The sequence below is a fragment of the Notechis scutatus genome, chromosome 4 (assembly GCF_049901735.1).
Source record: "Notechis scutatus isolate UNSWTSFEM ecotype Mainland chromosome 4, rNotScu1.2, whole genome shotgun sequence".
Lineage (NCBI taxonomy): Eukaryota > Metazoa > Chordata > Lepidosauria > Squamata > Elapidae > Notechis > Notechis scutatus.
The window spans coordinates 13,753,363-13,771,255 of NC_142012.1; the positions used below are offsets into that span (position 1 = coordinate 13,753,363).

General features: G+C 41.9%; 1 protein-coding gene across 1 annotated transcript in view; it reads left to right on the plus strand.

The window, feature by feature from the left end:
- Positions 1-5,260: 5,260 nt before the first annotated feature.
- The window catches only part of ARHGAP24 (Rho GTPase activating protein 24), a 434,125-nt gene continuing 421,492 nt past the window's right edge, over positions 5,261-17,893 (plus strand). Inside the window, exon 1 of the mRNA XM_087962827.1 lies at positions 5,261-5,603. The gene's annotated coding sequence lies outside the window, so the exon portion shown is untranslated. The remainder of the gene's footprint in view (positions 5,604-17,893) is intronic.

Below are 17,893 nucleotides of genomic sequence, written 5' to 3' on the forward strand. Positions count from 1 at the left end.
CCTTCCATCCTCCTTTATTTATTCCCGGTTTTGCAACTGAGAAGTCCCACTTCTTCCGCTCACAATTTTCCATTATTCATGTCTGAACGAGGGCAGTGTGAGGAAGGTTATAGAAGACCTTCCTATATTTTTCTTCATAAATTGTAGGTGCAGTATATTCCGCGGTAGGGTGAGAATAATTTCTATGGTGTGTCAGCAACAATGGTGTTGGAAAATCAATGATAGAAGCATTCCCTTTGTTTCGTCGGAAGAAGGGCAGGGGAAAAATGTGATCTCAACCTCCTTCCAAAGACCACTTCATCAGCCAGTCTTTCCAGCTTAGTGCTACCATACAGGGGTTGGACCACAGCTCCTATCACCAACTGTAAGCATGTTCATGATGGTTAGTTTCATGAACCTTGTAGTCTAGCCCAGGTCAACAGTGGGCTGGATGGAGAGAGATGATGTCATGCCCCTGTTGGGGTCTGAATCCGAGGAGGAAGATGAACAGCTGACAGGGAGCAGGAGTGTGGCTCTGTTGGCTGTGGAGGAAACTGGGCAGAGGCTGGGCAGAGCAGGCAAGAAGTAGAACAAGGGAGAGGGAGTTCAGAAGAAGACCCAAGCCCACCCCCTCTTCATCCTAGGGCATGCAGGGAAGAACGGAGAAGAGAGCAACATGGGTTGTGTGGCTTATGGGGGAGGAAAGGGCCCTGATTCCCTCCATTAGGCACACCTGGGAAGAGAGTTTAAAGGAGGGGCAGCTGAGAGCTGGTGTTTGCTGGGAACAAATGTGAGTTTATCTTGTGCTGACTGTGGTTATCTGCATTCCTGGCATCCTCCCAACTGGGTTGATTTACTGCCATGCCATTTCCCTTCTGGAACTCCTTCTCTTGCCCTGCCAGATGAATTACCTCATCTTGCCTTGACTGGACTTATAGTTAAAGTTTTCTGTTGACAACATTTTGGAATCTCTGCAGCCAAAGGCTGTTCCTGGGAGAGTTTTTCTTCAGACCAGAAGGTAACCAGGACCTTAGGGACAAAGTTTGGAGCTAATGAAAGGATTCTTACTTATTATCTGGATGTGTTGTCTTTGTGCCATGCTCCGGGTCATCACAGATGAGTACAAGTAGCCTTTGACTTCAACAGTTCATTTAGTCACCATTTGAGGTTACAACAGTACTAGAAAAAGTCAATGAGGACCATTTTTTCACACTTACAACCGTTGTATCATCCCCGTGGTCATGTAATCAAAATTCAGTTGCTTGGCAACTGGCCTGTATTTATGATGGTTCCAGTGTCAACTCATAAAATGTTTCTACGGTCTTTTTACAGTTGCCAATAGAAAGGGAGGGAGGAGCAGTGTGGCAGCTTGCAAACAGAAAGTGCATTCCATAAATGTTTTCAAAGATAGTAACTAGGTGACTGAAGTTTCTGCCGTGCAAAATTCTAACTGGAGAGCATGATTGATGACTCTTGGCTATGGATGTGTCCCATTGGAGAATATGAATTACAATACACCCAGGGGGTGGGGGAAAACCAGGGTCAAGGGTGAGAATGAATTATATGTCTCAGAGTCGGCTACACCCAATCAGTGCTGGACATGTTAATTCCCAATAAATCCTTTTTAAGTTTTGGAAGTTTGGCTCAAGACTCATGATTTAAATGGGAGTACCTGCTGGAATCCTGACATCCAGTGTTCTGGGATCATTTGTTCACCTTTTGCAACCTTCAATGGTGAAGGCAGATTAATTTAACTAACAACTGCACTGATTCATTTAACAACTGTGGAAAGAAAAAATGGGGGCAAAACTCACTTAACAAATGTTTCACTTAGCAGCAGAAATTTTAGGTTCAATTGTGATTGTAAGCTGAGGACTATCTGTATAAACAAATGAAAAGGGAAACCCACGTCTGCAGAAACGGTGGCAAACTAGCATGACGATGTTTGCAAGCTGCACAATGTCCTTTTTAATGAAATTTCATCTAATAACTGTATCTATCTCTAATCTACGACTCTAGGTTTTCATGTGGGATACTCCACTGACCATAGAGAAGATGTTGAAAGGTGCAAGTTCAGAGGTTGCAATATATCATACTTGAAGGGGTTTAGCAATAAAGTATATGAAGTTAATGAGTGAAATATAATTATCTCCTTGGATCCTTTAAACTGGAATTGCCATTAGATCTTGAAAAATTTTACCCCAAAATGTATGAAATTTCAGATTAAGAGTACGTGACCTATGTTTTTTAATTGGCACTATGCCATCATGCCAAATCATATAATGGTGTCTAACTCTTGAAAAGTCTGCCCTTTAATGTAAGGTTAAACCTTTTTTTTCTCAACCTGGTGTCTTCCAGATGTGTTACAATAACATTTTTTTAAAGAGAAATTCCTCTTCTTGGCCAGGTTGGCTGAGAGTTGTATAGTCCCAGATCTGAATTTCACTAAAAAGATAGAGAAGGATTCTGAGTGTGTCCAACTTGTTCCTAGAGACATTTTATATAATTCTGGATCCTAACCGAATCACAGAGTTGGAAGGCATCTGGGAGGTCTTCTATTCCAGCCTCTTGCACAAGCAGGAGACCCTATACCCGTGATGGCGAATCTATGGCACACGTGCCACAGGCGGCACGCAGAGCCATTTGTGCTGGAACACGAGCTGTAGGCAAACTTACCTCACTGCGCATGCGCGTGCCTCACAGCTGATTTTCGGCGGATTTGAGGCTTTTTTCGGCCTCCCAGAGGCTTGAGGAAGGCTTCTGCAGGTTTTGCAGGCCGAAAACTAGCCCCGTTTCATCACTTCCTGTTTTTCCGACAATATTGGAAGTGATGAAACGGGGCTAGTTTTCAGCCTGCAAAGCCTGCAGAAACCTGCAGAAGCCTTTCTCAAACGTCTGGGAGGCCGAAAAAGGCCTCAAACCCGCCGAAAATCAGCTGTGAGACACAGTGCAGGTAAGAGGGTGGTGGGGAGGATGGGTGGGGATTGCGCGCACATGCCTACGGGGCGTGGGTGACTGCGCATTGCCTTCTAGGTGATGGCATGCGAGCACGAGCAGGCAAGCGCGCACGTAATTATCAGCACGCGAGCCAAAAAAGGTTAGCCACCACTGCCATATTCCATTCTGGACAAATGGTAGTCCAATCTCTTCTTTAAAATCTCCAGTGATGGAGCACTCACAACTTCTGAAGGCAAACTCTTCCATTGATTAATTGTTCTCATTGTTAGTAAACTTCTCTTTGGTTGCTTCTCTCCTTGAGCACTTTCCATCCATTGATTCTTGTCCTGCCTTCAGATGTTTTGGGGAATAGATTAACTCCCTCTTCTTTGTGGCAGCCCCTCAAATATTGGAAGACTGTTGTTATGTCACCCCTGGTCCTTCTTTTCATTAAATTATTAAATAACCAATTCCAGCATTCTGTTCTTCATATATTTTAGCCTCCAGCCCATGCTCAATCGTCCTTGTTGCTCTTCTCTGCATTCTAGGAAATAAAGGAAGCTAACAGATCAAATGATAGAAAACCTGGACATTTCCAAAAACAGTTTTCATTTTAGAATAGTAGAGGAGGGTATTTGTGAAGGGGGAAAACCCAGCGACACAGTTAAGATGAAGAAGTGACAAATGGAGCTAGGAAACACTCCTCTGAAATCTGCCATGCAGGAAAAAATCACAGCAGTCTTTAAGGCACGTTGAATGGTAACATGTGTTCATGGTCAGCTGTTGGAGGCCTCAGGACAGAGATAGCTAGCAGAACAACACTTCCAGCTTCGCCAAGATTGAACACGATCCGTCTTCCATTTCTGGAGGCAGAAACACATGACATACTAGTCTCGAGATACCCCAATGAACAGTTAACCGAAATTCCCCCTGTGCTTTGTGACTCTGAGTAATATTTTCCATTTTGGGCCAGCAAGACACATCGTCTGGTTTCCATGCCGCATTTCAGTTATTGGTAAGGCTGCCTCTCTTCCAGTGTCACGCCACTGACACCTCTTCACACCCAACTTCATTTAGCTATGCCTTTTAAAAACAAAAATACTCTGCTTCATTAATGGAACAGGAAAAAGATGGGCTTCAAAAAAAATAATCATCCCATAGATGAATTTGAGAAGTGTTCTGCTACTTTTCTCATCTAACTGCAGTGACAGGAAAAAAAATTATTAAAGGTGTTTTCTCTCCTTTCTTCATTTACCAGTTCAGGTGGGATAAAGAAGCATCAGAATCCATCAATCATGGTAGGCATGATCCGGACAGGCCATGTCTAGAGGTTGTCTCTCTTTCAGGCAGACTTCTTTTTTTTCCCTTTCCTTATTTTGAAAATGTCCTGCTGGTATTTTCAGCTAATTTAACTGATGGCGATGAAGGAGGCTGTTAATGCTGATGTTCTGGCTTTCTAATATGCCTCCTTCTGTCTGAAAATCCACTGGATGTTCACCTTCTCCATCTGAAGGGGGAAAAAAAAGGAGTTGCAAGAAAACAACGAAGCCCAGAGAACAGCAAGAACCCCTCCTTTCAACCCCGAGCTACAAGTATTTCTCCTTTATTGGGGGAGAAACTATTTTCTAAAGCACCTGAAGGCCAGACAAGGAATAATGGATGGAAACTGTTCAAGGAGAGATTCAACTTGGAAACAAGGAGAAACTTTCTGACAGTGAGAACAATCAACCAATGGAACAGAAGTTGCCCTCGGAAGTTGTGGGAGCGCCATCACTTGAGACTTTCAAGAAGAGATGGGACTGCCATTTGTCAGAAATGGTGTAGGGTCTCCTGCTTGGGCGGGGGGGTTGGACTAGATGACCTACAAGGTCCCTTCCAACTCTGATTATCTGTTATCTGAGATCCAACCTTATGCCCTCTATAGAAATTTAACTTAAGCAGGAAAAATATGAAAACAATAAAAAGATCAAGTGGCCTTTGGTCATCTCGTAGCTGAGAACTCCAGACTCGTGCATCTGCATTGCCCACAAAACTTTTTCAGGGAAAGAAACATTTGCAAGCGAATTCACTTTCATCCAATGAAAGCAGGCTCGGAGGAAAGAAACACGAGGATAATGTTTCCGCATGGCAGTTCCCATATGGCCCAGGGCAGGGAGGGAGGGGCCCTACCACGTGGGAGTCCAGAGATAGTTGAGGAATGAGCTGTTGAACCAACAGCCTTCTCTTGCTGCAAAGCTACCAGTTGCTGGGTGAAACCCGAAACCTGCTGGAAGGGGTGGGTGGGTGAAGGTTGGCCTTGCCCACTTACTAGCCTGTTGTGCTGTATGTTAACACATTTTGGAACCCTGCCTCAGTTGTGGCTCCTAAGCCTCAGTCCTTCATTCAAGTACAGCTAGGGCTCAGCATTGAGCGTTGACGTTTGGTGTCAGCATTCAACAGGACAGGAAGACCAGAAGAACCAACAACTTTTCACAACAGTGGTGGCTTTATTTAGCCTGTCTGCGTTTCCTTTTTGAAACTGGGAGTTTACAGGGACCTTCGCTTTGATTTGAATGTTCTCTTGCCTTCTGGGGAGAGTTTTTCCCCCCACTCCCTCCTTCTTTTTTGTTCTGCTTTTTCATCTTCGGAAAGAGTGAAGGCTCTGGGTTTGGAATTAGCGCCAGCGTGGATCAGCTGTTAGGAACAGGGTAAGTGGCATTAAAATACCATTCGCTTCAAGTGATGGAATGCCAGCAAAAGAATACGATCTTCCAGCAGGTCAGAAACTTCCTCGCTGTGGATACCACAGCTTATTTCTAATGCAATTTTGGAGAAGTTGCAGTAGGAGTTTGAAGGCTTCTTGAGGGTGATCTACATTTTAATGAAAGAAATTGAGTAGTGGTGCTTTTTGGCATTGGGTCTTCTCTGGAAGTTAAAACGGGGGTTCACATCTCTACTGCAGGGGAGGGGAGATCTATAAAATACTTCTGTCCTAAATTTCTTACATTAAAAAGACTTGCCATGTTTTTTCAGCCTCTTCCTTAGCATGGCCTTATTCCAAAGCAATACACCTGCACTCAGAGTCTCAAACCTTTCGATCGTTGCCACGATTGGTTTTTCTGATCGTTCCTACAATTAGAATGGCAAAAATCGTGAAAATCATGAAACATTCCCCATCTTCAATATTGGCACCTTTTCAATGACATCTCCAAAATCTCTGCAGATGACAAATTGTTTACTTTTTTTTTAAGGGAGGGAGTATTTTTTTGTTTAAGGTGAGATTAGGTTTTTGAGATGCAGTTTGATAAATGTCTAGCGTGATGAGAGGTAAATCTGTTCCAAACAAGACTTCTCTTCAGGAAACAAAATGTCAAGGTTTTCATGAACTCCTTCAAAGTGTTTTCTTGTATTCTGACAATTCAGCTATCACATGTTTATTCTACAATGTACAGTGTGTTTTATAAAGGGAAATGCGTGTGAATGTAGCATTGATTCTGTCTAGTAGGTGATGGGATGGTTCTAGCTACATTTTCTTATTTATCTCTTGTTGGAAGAAATATCCATCTGGTTCAGTTCCAAGTGGGAAGAAAGATACTGGAAACATGGTGACTGCTTGGAAAGATGGTTTAATAGTGGACAGGACCACATGGCTTGGAGATCCTGGGCAAAAAGGGAAGGAAATGCTGAGTGTGCCTGGGTTTTATGCCTTCTCTGGGTGTTCAACTTTCTGGGGCATAGGAAGAGCATCCTGATTGATTGCTGTCAGAGGTCATAGCTAGCTTGTAGGTTGTCCATGTGCTAAGTTTAGTTGAAACTTGGTGAGGGTGCAACAAAGGGCAATTAAATGGCTCTGCCTGAAGAAGGTAGATCTTTGTTATGTAGAATAGACTGGCCCAGGCCTTAATGGCCAATTGACAAAGGTGGGGGGGACGACTGATTTTCAGCTTCTCTGAGTTTCTACTTCTCTTTTAGGGGAAATATTCTGCCTTTTTAATATATCCTAAAATATTTCATTTTTCTAGGAGAGGGGTGGGTTTTAACTTCCAACACTCTATTTGATCTCTATTTTATTTTTGAGAGAAAATAAATGCGTAGACCAAATGACTGGAGAACCATAGAATCAACACGTTAGAAGGATTCATGAGCATCACCTAGTCCAGGATTCTCCAACCTTGCCAACTTTATGACTTGTGGATTATAACTCCCAGATTTCCTCAGCCAGTCACGCTAGAGGGAGAATTCTGGAGTTGAAGTCCACAAGTCTTAAAGTTTCCAAGATTGGAGACCCCTGATCTAGTCCAATCCTCTGCAATGGCTAAGAAAACCAGATGAACTATTCTCAAAAGGTACTATTCAACCTTTTCTTAAAAACCCTCCAGAGATTGATAACCCATAGTCTCCATAAATAGATTATTCTAGACAATTCAGAAGGTATTTTCCTCATATTTAAGGAAAGCAATAGCTTCAGTACTTGTACTTCTTTATTCCTGGTCCACGTTTTTGTAATAGTAGTCCTTGCCATTGTTTTTGTAACAGTAGTCCTTGCCATCTTCTTTATAACATCCTTTTAATGTATCTGGATGCTGCCATATTTGTCTTCTTTTCTGAAGAGTTCTTTCCAGAGATCGATAACCCACACTCTCCATAAATAGATTATTCTAGATGATTCAGGAGGTTTCCCCTCATATTTAAGGAAAGCAACACAAGTTATGACTGATTTGTAGCCATGTTGTCTTTTTTTCTAATGTTGCATTTCTGTTTTTGGGGTGAAAGTGTTCCCTTCTCAGACAATGTATGGAATCCATGTAAAAAGTATGTGGGAGGCTTATATGACAGCTGGGGACCAGTGGCATTTTGAAAGCCCACCTTAAATTTGTGAATGAGATATATTCTCCAACATTTTTTCAAGGGTAGGGGGGTGACAATATGATTACTATGGTTTGAAGCTGCTCAGGCACATTTTCTATGATTAACCTACGGCACATTGGAAATTTCCCCCCAAATTCTTCGTCCCGCACCCTCAAAGAAATTTTAAACTCAACTTCCATTCATCACATTGAGTGAGGACTGTTAGGAAAAATACAGAATAACTTCTCTGCCGAACACCGGAATAAATAGTGAATGGTGTAATTGTTTGTGTTTTAATGTAATGTTATAAAAAAAATACACAGCCCACAAAATAACATTTATATTATCCTGTTTCCCATTCCTCCAAGGTCTTTACACCTGGGTTACTCTATTGTCCTCTCCTGGAAGATATTTGCTCAGGAAAACATTGGTGGAGCTCTCATGCTTGATTTTATTTTCCAGTTTCTCAATTGTCCAGCCTTAAGTTGTTTCCAGCCTGGGTCTTTTCATGCACATTTTTCCTAATACAAGGTAATCACAATTGAGCCCAAAATTTCTGTTGCTAAGCGAGACATTTGCTAAATGAGTTTCACCCCATTTTATGATGACTCTTGCCACAGTTGTTTAAATGAATCACTGCGGTTGTTAAGTTAGTAAGCTGGTTGTTAAGTGAATCTGGCTTCCCTCATTGACATTTGCTTGTCAGAAGGTTGCAAAAGGGGATCACAAAAAGGGACAATGCAACTGTCATAAATATGAGTCAGTTACCAAGCACCTGAATTTTGATCAGCCCTTGATCGTGACCATGGGGGCGCTGCAACAATCTTAGGTATGAAAAATGGTTATAAGTCGCTTTTTACAGCGTTGCCCTAAGTTTGGTCACTAAATGAGCTGTTGTAAGTTGAGGATTACCTGTATACAGATGCATTTGGGGAGTATTTTGCATATATGGAGCCTCGGTGGCGCAGTGGTTAGAGTGCAGTACTGCAAGCTACTCCTACTGCAATTTGGCAGATCGAATCCCACTAGGCTCAAGGTTGACTCAGCCTTCCATCCTTCTGAGGTGTGTAAAATGAGGACCCAGATTGTTGGGGGCAATATGCTGACCCTGTAAACCACTTTGAGAGGGCTGTAAAGCACTATAAAGCGGTTTATAAGTGCTGTTGCCATTACTATATATGCCTTTTCTAATGGACATATCTACAATTTTCTGTAACCTATGGCATTTTCACTTTTGTGGTACATAGCACACATTGAAAAGCTTATAAAATGGCATAGGCAGTAAACGCAGCAACTATACTACTACTGGAAGAAAAATCCATCTGGGTTTAATTCCAAGTGGGGAGAAAGACACTGGAAACATGGAGTCTGATTGGAAAGATGGTTTATTGACAGACAGGACCACATGGGTTTGAGGTTCTGGGTAGCTGACCGCATGGAGTGGAGAGTGAGGGTTATTTATACCTTCTCTTGGGCTTTGAACTTGAGCTTCCTGTTCCTGTGCAAGAAATGTATTCTATTGGTTGTAGTCAGACTCTCCTGGGGCCATGTGGGCTCATGTTTGTCTGAATCAAGTTTGGTTGAAGCCTAGAGGGTGATGCAATGTCTCCAGCTGATTTTGCAATGCAGTGCGCCCTGCTAATAGATAATCCTATTATATCCCGGAGAGTCATTTCTTAATCCCAACACCATGGAGCTGAAGGTCTTTTGTCTTGTAGATAGGCTGGCCCAGTCCTGCTGGGGCTATTAAGAAAGGTGGGGGCTGCTCAATTTTTAGAGCTTGAAGATGTGTGGTCTGGCTGGGGAATTCTGGGAGTTGAAGTCTACACAAGTGGTCAAGGTTGAGAAACTCTGATCTAAAGTTTGTGGTTGTCCTGTATTTTCCAGCAGATGGCAGCGTTAGGCTAACTTTGACAGACCTCCAATAGGCAAGCAGGTTGGACCTAATTAGAATTTGAAGGGGAGACCACCAGGAAATACTAAGCAGAAGAACAGATGAGGAAGTAAAAAAAAAAAAAAAAAACCACACACACACACACATACACAAAATGAAGTCCGTGGGAGCCATTCCATATTATTGCCAAAGGTTTTTTTTTCAGAAAGTTGGAAGCATTGTTTCCAATGATCACATTTTATGAAAAGTGTAGACTTTCATAAGTTTTATTTATTTGTTTGTTTGTTTGTCAAACATGTACAAGATAATAAGTATAGGTATGAACATAAACAGGAACAAAGGGAGTAAATACAGATAAATGGGGACAGTAAGACAGGGATGGTAGACACGCTGGTGCACTTATTCACGCCTCCTTTAAGGACCTCTTAGGAATGCGGTGAAGTCCACGGTAGACAGTTTGAGGTTGAAGCTGTGAGGGGTTGAGGCTGTAACAACGGAGTCGGGTAGGGCGTTCCAGGCATTGACCACTCTGTGGCTGAAGTCGTATTTTCTGCAATCGAGTTTGGAGCGGTTTGTATTGGTTGTTTCCCCGTGTATGCTTGTGGTTGAAGCTGAAGAAGTCATTGGCAGGCAAGATGGTAAAGCTGGCAGGCAAGAGGTTAAACTTTTCCACCTAAAGTCGAACCTTTTGATGGAAACGGTACTACCAGATTCCTTCTAAATTTCTGCCACCATAGAGGAACACAGCTCTCTTCTTGAACCGAAACTTCATCACCCTATCTGTGTAACTGTCCAAAATAAAGACTGATTTGGAAAGAGTTGACTCATAGCCTTTGAAACACCTAAAACATAGGGCCTACGTTCCCATTACAAATTTGTCTGGCTCTTAAGAGCTTCAAAAGAGGCTCTTCAGAAGAGGACTCTGTCACTTCTGCCATTGTTTTTCAGACATGTGGGAGTGAATTATTCTCCTGTGCTGCTCCCAAGCTACGAGATACAGTCCTTTTTATTTATTGTATTGTATTATTTTTTCATCCTAGCTTCGTTACTTTATAAGTAACTTTTGGTGGCAAACATACATAATGCTTCTTCCTCTTTCTCCTATTTTCCCACAACAACCCTGTGAGGTGGGTTGGGCTGAGAAAGACGGACAAACCCAAAATCACCATTGTCATGCCCCTATCGGAGTCTGAATCCGAGGAGGAAGCCAAACAGCTGACAGGGAGTGGGAGTGTGGCTCCATTGGCTATGGAGGAAACTGGGGAACGGCAAAGTCTGGCTGGGCAGAGCAGGGAAGAGATAGAACAAGAGAGAGGGAATTCAGAGGAAGACCCAGGCCCATCCCCTCTTCATCCTAGGGCACGCAGGGAGGAACGGAGAAAGGGGCAATGTGAGTTGCCTGGCTTACCGGGGAGGAAAGGGCCCTGATTCCTTTCATTAGCTGCAGCTGGGAACACAGTGTATAAAAAGGGCAAGCTGCATGCAGCAGGCTGTTGGGAGCAAACGTGACTTTATCCTGTGTTGTCGTGGCTTATCTGTGTTCCTGGCATCTTCCCAACTGTGTGAGTTTTGCCGTGCTTTCAAGTTTGAAATTCTTGCTCCTGCCCTGCCAAACTAATTACTTCAGTTTGGCTTGTTTGGACTTTAAGTTACAGTTTGTGTTTACCTTGTTTTGTCTTAATTTTCTACAGTAAAAGGCTGTTCCTGGGAGAGTTTTTCTCCAGCCAGAAGCTAACCTGGATACTGGGGGCAAGGTTGGAGAAAATAAAGGGACTCTTCTTGATTATTTGACTGTGTTGCCTTTGTGCCACACCCCGGGTCATCACACCATGCTGGCTTTCATGCTTAAAGTGGGACTAGAACTCACCATCTGTTAGTAATTGGCCCAAAGTCACTCAGTTGGTTTTTATGCCTAAAGCAATTCACAATCTCCTGGTTTCTAGGCCAGCACCTTAATCACTACAGCAAACTGATTCCCATTTTTCCCATTCTCTCCATTTTCACTGGCAGAAGGTTGCAGGAGGCAGTCACAGTCAAAAATGGAGCTCAGGATCCCTTTTTAATTGGCAGAGCGCTTGGGCCACCATAGGTGCCCTCGACATGAGTGACATCAAACTGGCCACACCCACCCCAGCCCCCCAAGGTCAAACACAACCCTGATGCAGCCCTCAATGAAATCAAGTTTGACACCCCTGCTCTAGACCAATCCAGAGGATGCTCTGTTCCTAGGGGTTATTTTAGTGGCAGTGGCATGCTCAGTAGGCTGTGAGGAAGTAAAAAGAGGAAGTAGTACAAAAAAGCCACCTGCAATGAACTATTTGGTTGCGTGCAGTTTGCCAGACCTTCTCCCTTTCTCTCTCTTTCTCTCACTTTCTCATAGACCTATGATTCCTCAACCCTAGCTAATTTATTTGTTAGCCCACTGAAGTATGCTTTAATCCACAAATTATTAAAGCACAAACAGAGGTTACATTGCTGGTACATATTCTGAAAACATTCCACATCTCTATTGCTTGGCATTTCAGCTCTGCAAACCCCTTTCCCCTTCTAGGCATTGTTGCCCTTGAAAAGTGTCAATGACTAAAAAGAACAGTGAAAGGATGCCTGATCTGCAGGGGGCTTTGGATTATTGAATTAACTACCTCCCCTTACTTTTCCCCCTGTAATGTTTTTCACCCCTTTCCGTGCAAAAAACACAAAAAAAAACCACCCCTCCACCCTCCTCTTCACCGCACAACATTTTGGCCTTCCGGAAAAAGAGAACAGGTGGCAGATGCGCCATCAGATGAAAAAGAAAGGCAGGTTAAAGACATTTGCATAATTTTCTCCAGCTAAGCTGAAAAGCCCAACTTGCAATGAATCTGCCAGCAAGAGTGTCTCAATTTCCTGGCCTTGCCTCTTCCCCTTTCCGTGTTCAGTTATGTTGGTTGCGTAGCACAAATATGTGAGGAGCATTTGACTGAAGGAGGTGTTAATTGTCCACTGGAACAAGGAATACGAGGCCTGCCACCCCTTGTTAGTTCTACAGAAAACGTGTGGCCAGGAACACTAGAGAGCATCAAAAGTTTGTGATCTAGCTTAATCCGTGAAGCTGTAAAGGTTAGGAAGACAAGGAATAATCCACTGAGCCTCTGCCCTGTGTGTTCCTCCACGAACACAGTGTATATCAAACGGCCTTCTAGTGAATCACATCATCAGTCTTTTCAGTCAGCTAGTGATAATTATTTGGGAAAGGTTTTTTTTTTTTCCAGATTTGTCAGAAGTACCTTGTGTTCTGGATTCTGGCCACTGCCACAGGAAAAAATAAAGCCTCCACCAACTGAGATGTCCTCAAACTTGGTTTCATCCCAATGGGCTGGATTTCAGAACCCATAATTCCCACTATAAGGCCCTGCAGAAATCTTTGAATCACCCCTTTCCTAAGAGGTCTGTAGGGGGCGTGCATAAGCGCACCAACGTGCCTACCGTCCCTGTCCTATTGTTTCTTTTATTTTTCTTATATGTATTCATAACTATGTTTTTACTTATGCCTATTATCTTGTAAGCAATTGACAAACCAAATAAATAAAAATAAAATAAATAGTAAATGTTGGTTCGATATTTTTGCACATCAGTATGAAAAATGCCAAAATTGAGTACGTGTGTGGATCGGTTCTTTGGTGCAATTGACTAAGATTTTCTTAGGAGGTCTGGATTCTTCTGTTGTGAAAAGAGGGTCAGATTATTTATTTGTTATGCTTTCAATGAACTATCAGCCCTTTCTATTTTGCCTAGGCAGAGTATAAAATACGATAAAAATAACATACTGTGGAAGTATTTGACCTCAAACATGATAAAAAATTAGAAAAGGAACAAGTTACAAACAGTGCCGGTGGGTGTCACACACATTGGTGGTTGTGACACATATTTTGAGCAACAGGGAGCTGCAGCAGAGGGATGAAAGAGCCACATGTGGCTCCAGAGTCATGGGTTGCTGACCGCTGATCTAACAGCTCCCAACAATAAAGTGCAATACTGGAGCAGAATTTAATAACAAGTGGAGAGCTCCAGGCTCCTTCTTCATTTCAATATCCGAGGGAACCTTTGTGTTCTCTGAGCTTGGTTGTTTTCTTGCAGACGTTCATTACCCAAACTAGGTAACATTATCAGTGCTAGTAAGGAATGGGGCTTGCTCTCAGTTTATATTCTAGTGGCTTGCTCTATCAGTTTTGGTGAGGATGGTCTTGGAGATTCTTTGGTTGAACTGTTTACTGTTAGCTTTTTTGGAAGTACCTTGATTGAGGTATTGTTTATTTTTTTATTGTTGGTCTGATGTTAACCTTGGAGTTAATCTATACTCATCTGGGTGCTAATCGTTGGGAGGAAGTGTTTTGGTCTTTTTGTTCCTTTTTTTGGCTTGTCGATTGTCTTTTTTTCATAGTGTATAGATTAGGGGTGTCAAACTTGTACTATCACGTTGTCATCAAGTGGTGTATCTTGACCTTTTCTCCCTTCGTTAAATGGGAGGAAGGCCAGGCCAGCACATAACACATGTGTCCCGCAGGCCATGAGTTTGACAACCCTGGTGTAGATACTGTTTAGGCAGTGGTGGAATTCAAATTTTTTTACTACTGGTTCTGTGGGCATGGCTTGGTGGGCATGGTGTGGCTTGGTGGGCATGGCTTAGTGGGCGTGGCAGAGGAAGTATACTGCAAAATTCCCATTCCCTCCCCACCTCACTACATAGCAGGGTTTCTGGTAGCCACAGAGTCTTGGCAACTTTAAAGACATAAGAATTTATTTGTCATTACACTCGCAAGCGGGTGCAACGAAATGAGGTGCTCTTCCACAAAGTAAAACTGGACAAACACCACTAAAAGAAAAAAAAAATGAACTAAACACAACCAACCATACAATAATCTCTATGCAATTAAAAATGTAAATACCCCATTACTCTCAGCCATTTAAATTCCACAAAAATCTTATGACCCTGCATTCAAACTCAAAACTGCACTTGGATAAAAACTGTTCTTAAATCTGGTCTCCTTGTTCTTAATACCCTAAATCTCCTTCTTGATGGTAATAGTTCAAAGAGCTGATGTCCTGGATGGGAGGAGTCATTCAATATATTAAGTATCTTCCTCTTACAATCTATTCCTATACAGTTCTTCCAAAGAGGGGAGTGAGCAGCCAATGATGTTTTGGGCCGTCTTGATCACCCTCTGAATTGCCTTTTTCTCTGCCACTGTGCAGCTCGAGAACCATACACAGAGACAGTAGGATAATATACTCTCAATTGAACTCCGATAGAAGGTAGTCAGTAGACTCTCAGCCAGTTGTTGTTTCCTAAGAATCCTTAGTAAATACAACCGTTGTTGTGCCTTCTTAATTAAAGCAGCGGTGTTTGCGCTCCAAGTCAGGTCATTTGTAATGATGGTCCCGAGAAACTTACATTCAACCACCTGTTCCACACAAACTCCCTCTATATACAGTGGCTGAATGTCTGCTCTTTTTTTCCTATAGTCTTTAAGACTTGGTAACTTTAAGACTTGTGGACTTCAACTCCCAGAATCCTTTGTTCTAAAGCCACCAGTGGTGGGATTCAATTTTTTTTACTACTGGTTCTGTGGGTGTGGCTGGCTGGGTGTGGCAGGGAAAGATACTGCAAAATCCCCATTCCCTCCTCACTCCTGGAGGAAGGTTACTGCAAAATTTCCATTCCCACCTCACCCCACTAACCTGCTTTCCAGCTCCATTCTCCTGTGCAGGGCAACCAAAGAAGACCCAGCCAATCAGCTGGGACTCGGGAGGCAGAGAATAGATGGGGGCGGGGCCAGTCAGAGGTGGATTTGCCGGTTCTCCGAACTATTCAAAATTTCCGCTACTGGTTCTCCAGAACTGATCAGAACCTGCTGAATATCACCTCTGTGTTTAGGTCTATGTGTCTATGATGGTTAATCTATCAGAGTGGCAGACTTCTAGAAATTTCCTAGCGTTTTTTGACTCGGCTTGGTCTGTTTAATTTGACGTCTCATCTTGATGGTCATAGAATCTTTGTTGTCCATCAAGATTCCAAGTTGGTTTATAGGCTTTTGGCTTACATAGTGGCAAAGATAGTGTATTTGTTGTCCAGATAATCTTAAATTTCAACCAACAGCCCCCAACAATAAAACAAAATACTGGGAGCAGAATTTAATAACAAATGGAAAGCTACAGGCTCCTCCTTCTTCACCTATATCTAATTTTAAGGTTTTTTCTTCTTCTTTTTCAGTGCTGCCATCTCCAGATTCTATTGGATTTTTTTCCCTGGAGTTATTTTATTTTCATTACATGCAGTGATAAACTGAGAGCATGGTTAAAATAAGCTCAACTTATCAGCTTCAAGGCATAATAAAATTCTGAGACCCAACATTTTATAGTGGCTATTTAAAACAAAAACAAAAAAACACAAAAACAAATGGTGGATTCACAAAACTTTTTGAACGGATTAATGCTTCGAAGTTGGATTCTTTGGGCATATTATCCAGCTCTGTAAATACTGTCCTCACTTCTCACACTGTAATTAGAAAAGTGAGTCAAAATGTGCAAAGTAATGGTTATAGGCATATGTTTTAGAAACATGAGAAGCTTATTCAATATTGCATGATCATTCAAAGCAGGAGAGAAGGTAACCTCACTTAATGGATAAATCAGGCCATGATTAATGGCACATCTGCCTTTTGCTTTTATATAGCTATGATCCTCGTGTCCTGTCAAATGCAAATTTATTAACCCTTCCATTTTACATATCTCCATATGTTCACCTGAACTTAGGAACTTACGAAAGCATTCTGTGTGTACAGGTAGTCTTCGACTTACAACCAGAATTGAGACCAACATTTCTGTTGTTTAAGTGAGACATTTGTTAAGTGAGCGTTGTCCCATTTTACGACCTTTCCTGCCACCTAAGTGAGTGAATCTGGCTTCCCCATTGACTTTGCTTGTCAGAAGTTTGCAAGAGGGGAATCACATGACTTTGGGACAAGCAATGGTCGTAAGTATGAAGCAGTTGCCAGGGATCTGAATTTTGATCACGAGATCACGGGGATGCTACAATGGCTATGACTGTGAAAAATGGTCATACTATCAACTCATAAAACATTCCTATGCCTGTTTTAGTAGTTGCCATTTAAAAAAAAAAGGAAATTACCGGACATCAAATTGAACTCAAGCAGAACTCTTATCAAAATCCAAAAAAGATAAAATACATAATATTACATATTCTAACAGCAGCCAGAATAGCTTATGCGCAAATGTGGAAATGTGGAAAGGGTCTAAGGTTCCAATAGAAGAATTAGTCTTACAAAGAATAGCAGATTGCACAGAAATGGATATGCTCACACTAAAAATGAAGGAAAAAGAAGAATCTGATTATTACTCAATTTGGCATAGATGGTACAAATGGTTAGACAATATAGATAAGGATTGAAAAGTGAAGATTGCATAGGAGAATTCTTAAGAAAGTAATACATAGATATGTAGATATGTAAAATGGATAAAGTTAGATATTAATAACAAATATAAGTAAAGATAACAATTATTGGTGGTATGTACGACTAGGTGATAGAAAATATAAGATAATATTGTATGTTGATGCAAAATGTTGTTGAAAATGTAATTATGATTTGTGCTGGTGGAAAATAATAAAAACCATGTATTAGAAAAAGAAAAAAAGGGGAGGGAAAGGAAGGAAATCTGGAAGAGCAGTTGAAAGCGAAAGTACATTCCAACTCTTAACTTTAAAAGATTGTAACTAAAATACCAGAGTTTTTGTCCGTGACTATATTTAATTGGAGAAGGTGAATGATGACACCCAGCTTATGAACAGGCTCAATTGGAGAATCTGGTTTATGAGACACCCAGGGCAGAGGGGGGAAACAGTGTCACAGGGGACTGTAAATTACGTATACCAGAGTTGGCTTTGTACAGGGCAGTGCCAGTATGTCACCTCTAATGAATCCTTTGAAGTTTTTTAAAGTTTGGCTCGAGAATCATGAATTAATTAGAGCGATTGCTGGAATCCTGACACATACGTTACTTTTTTCAGCGATGTTGTAACTTTGAACGGTTACTAGATGAACTGTTGTAAGTCAAGGACTAGGCCTGTTATCTGGAGATGTTTTTAGATTGAAAATTCACCTGAATACTGCTTGAAGTTTCAGCTTTTTAAACTAGTGACTGGAAATAGCTCAGCATTTGGAAGTCTGAACTCTGAATCCTTAATAATATAAAATAACC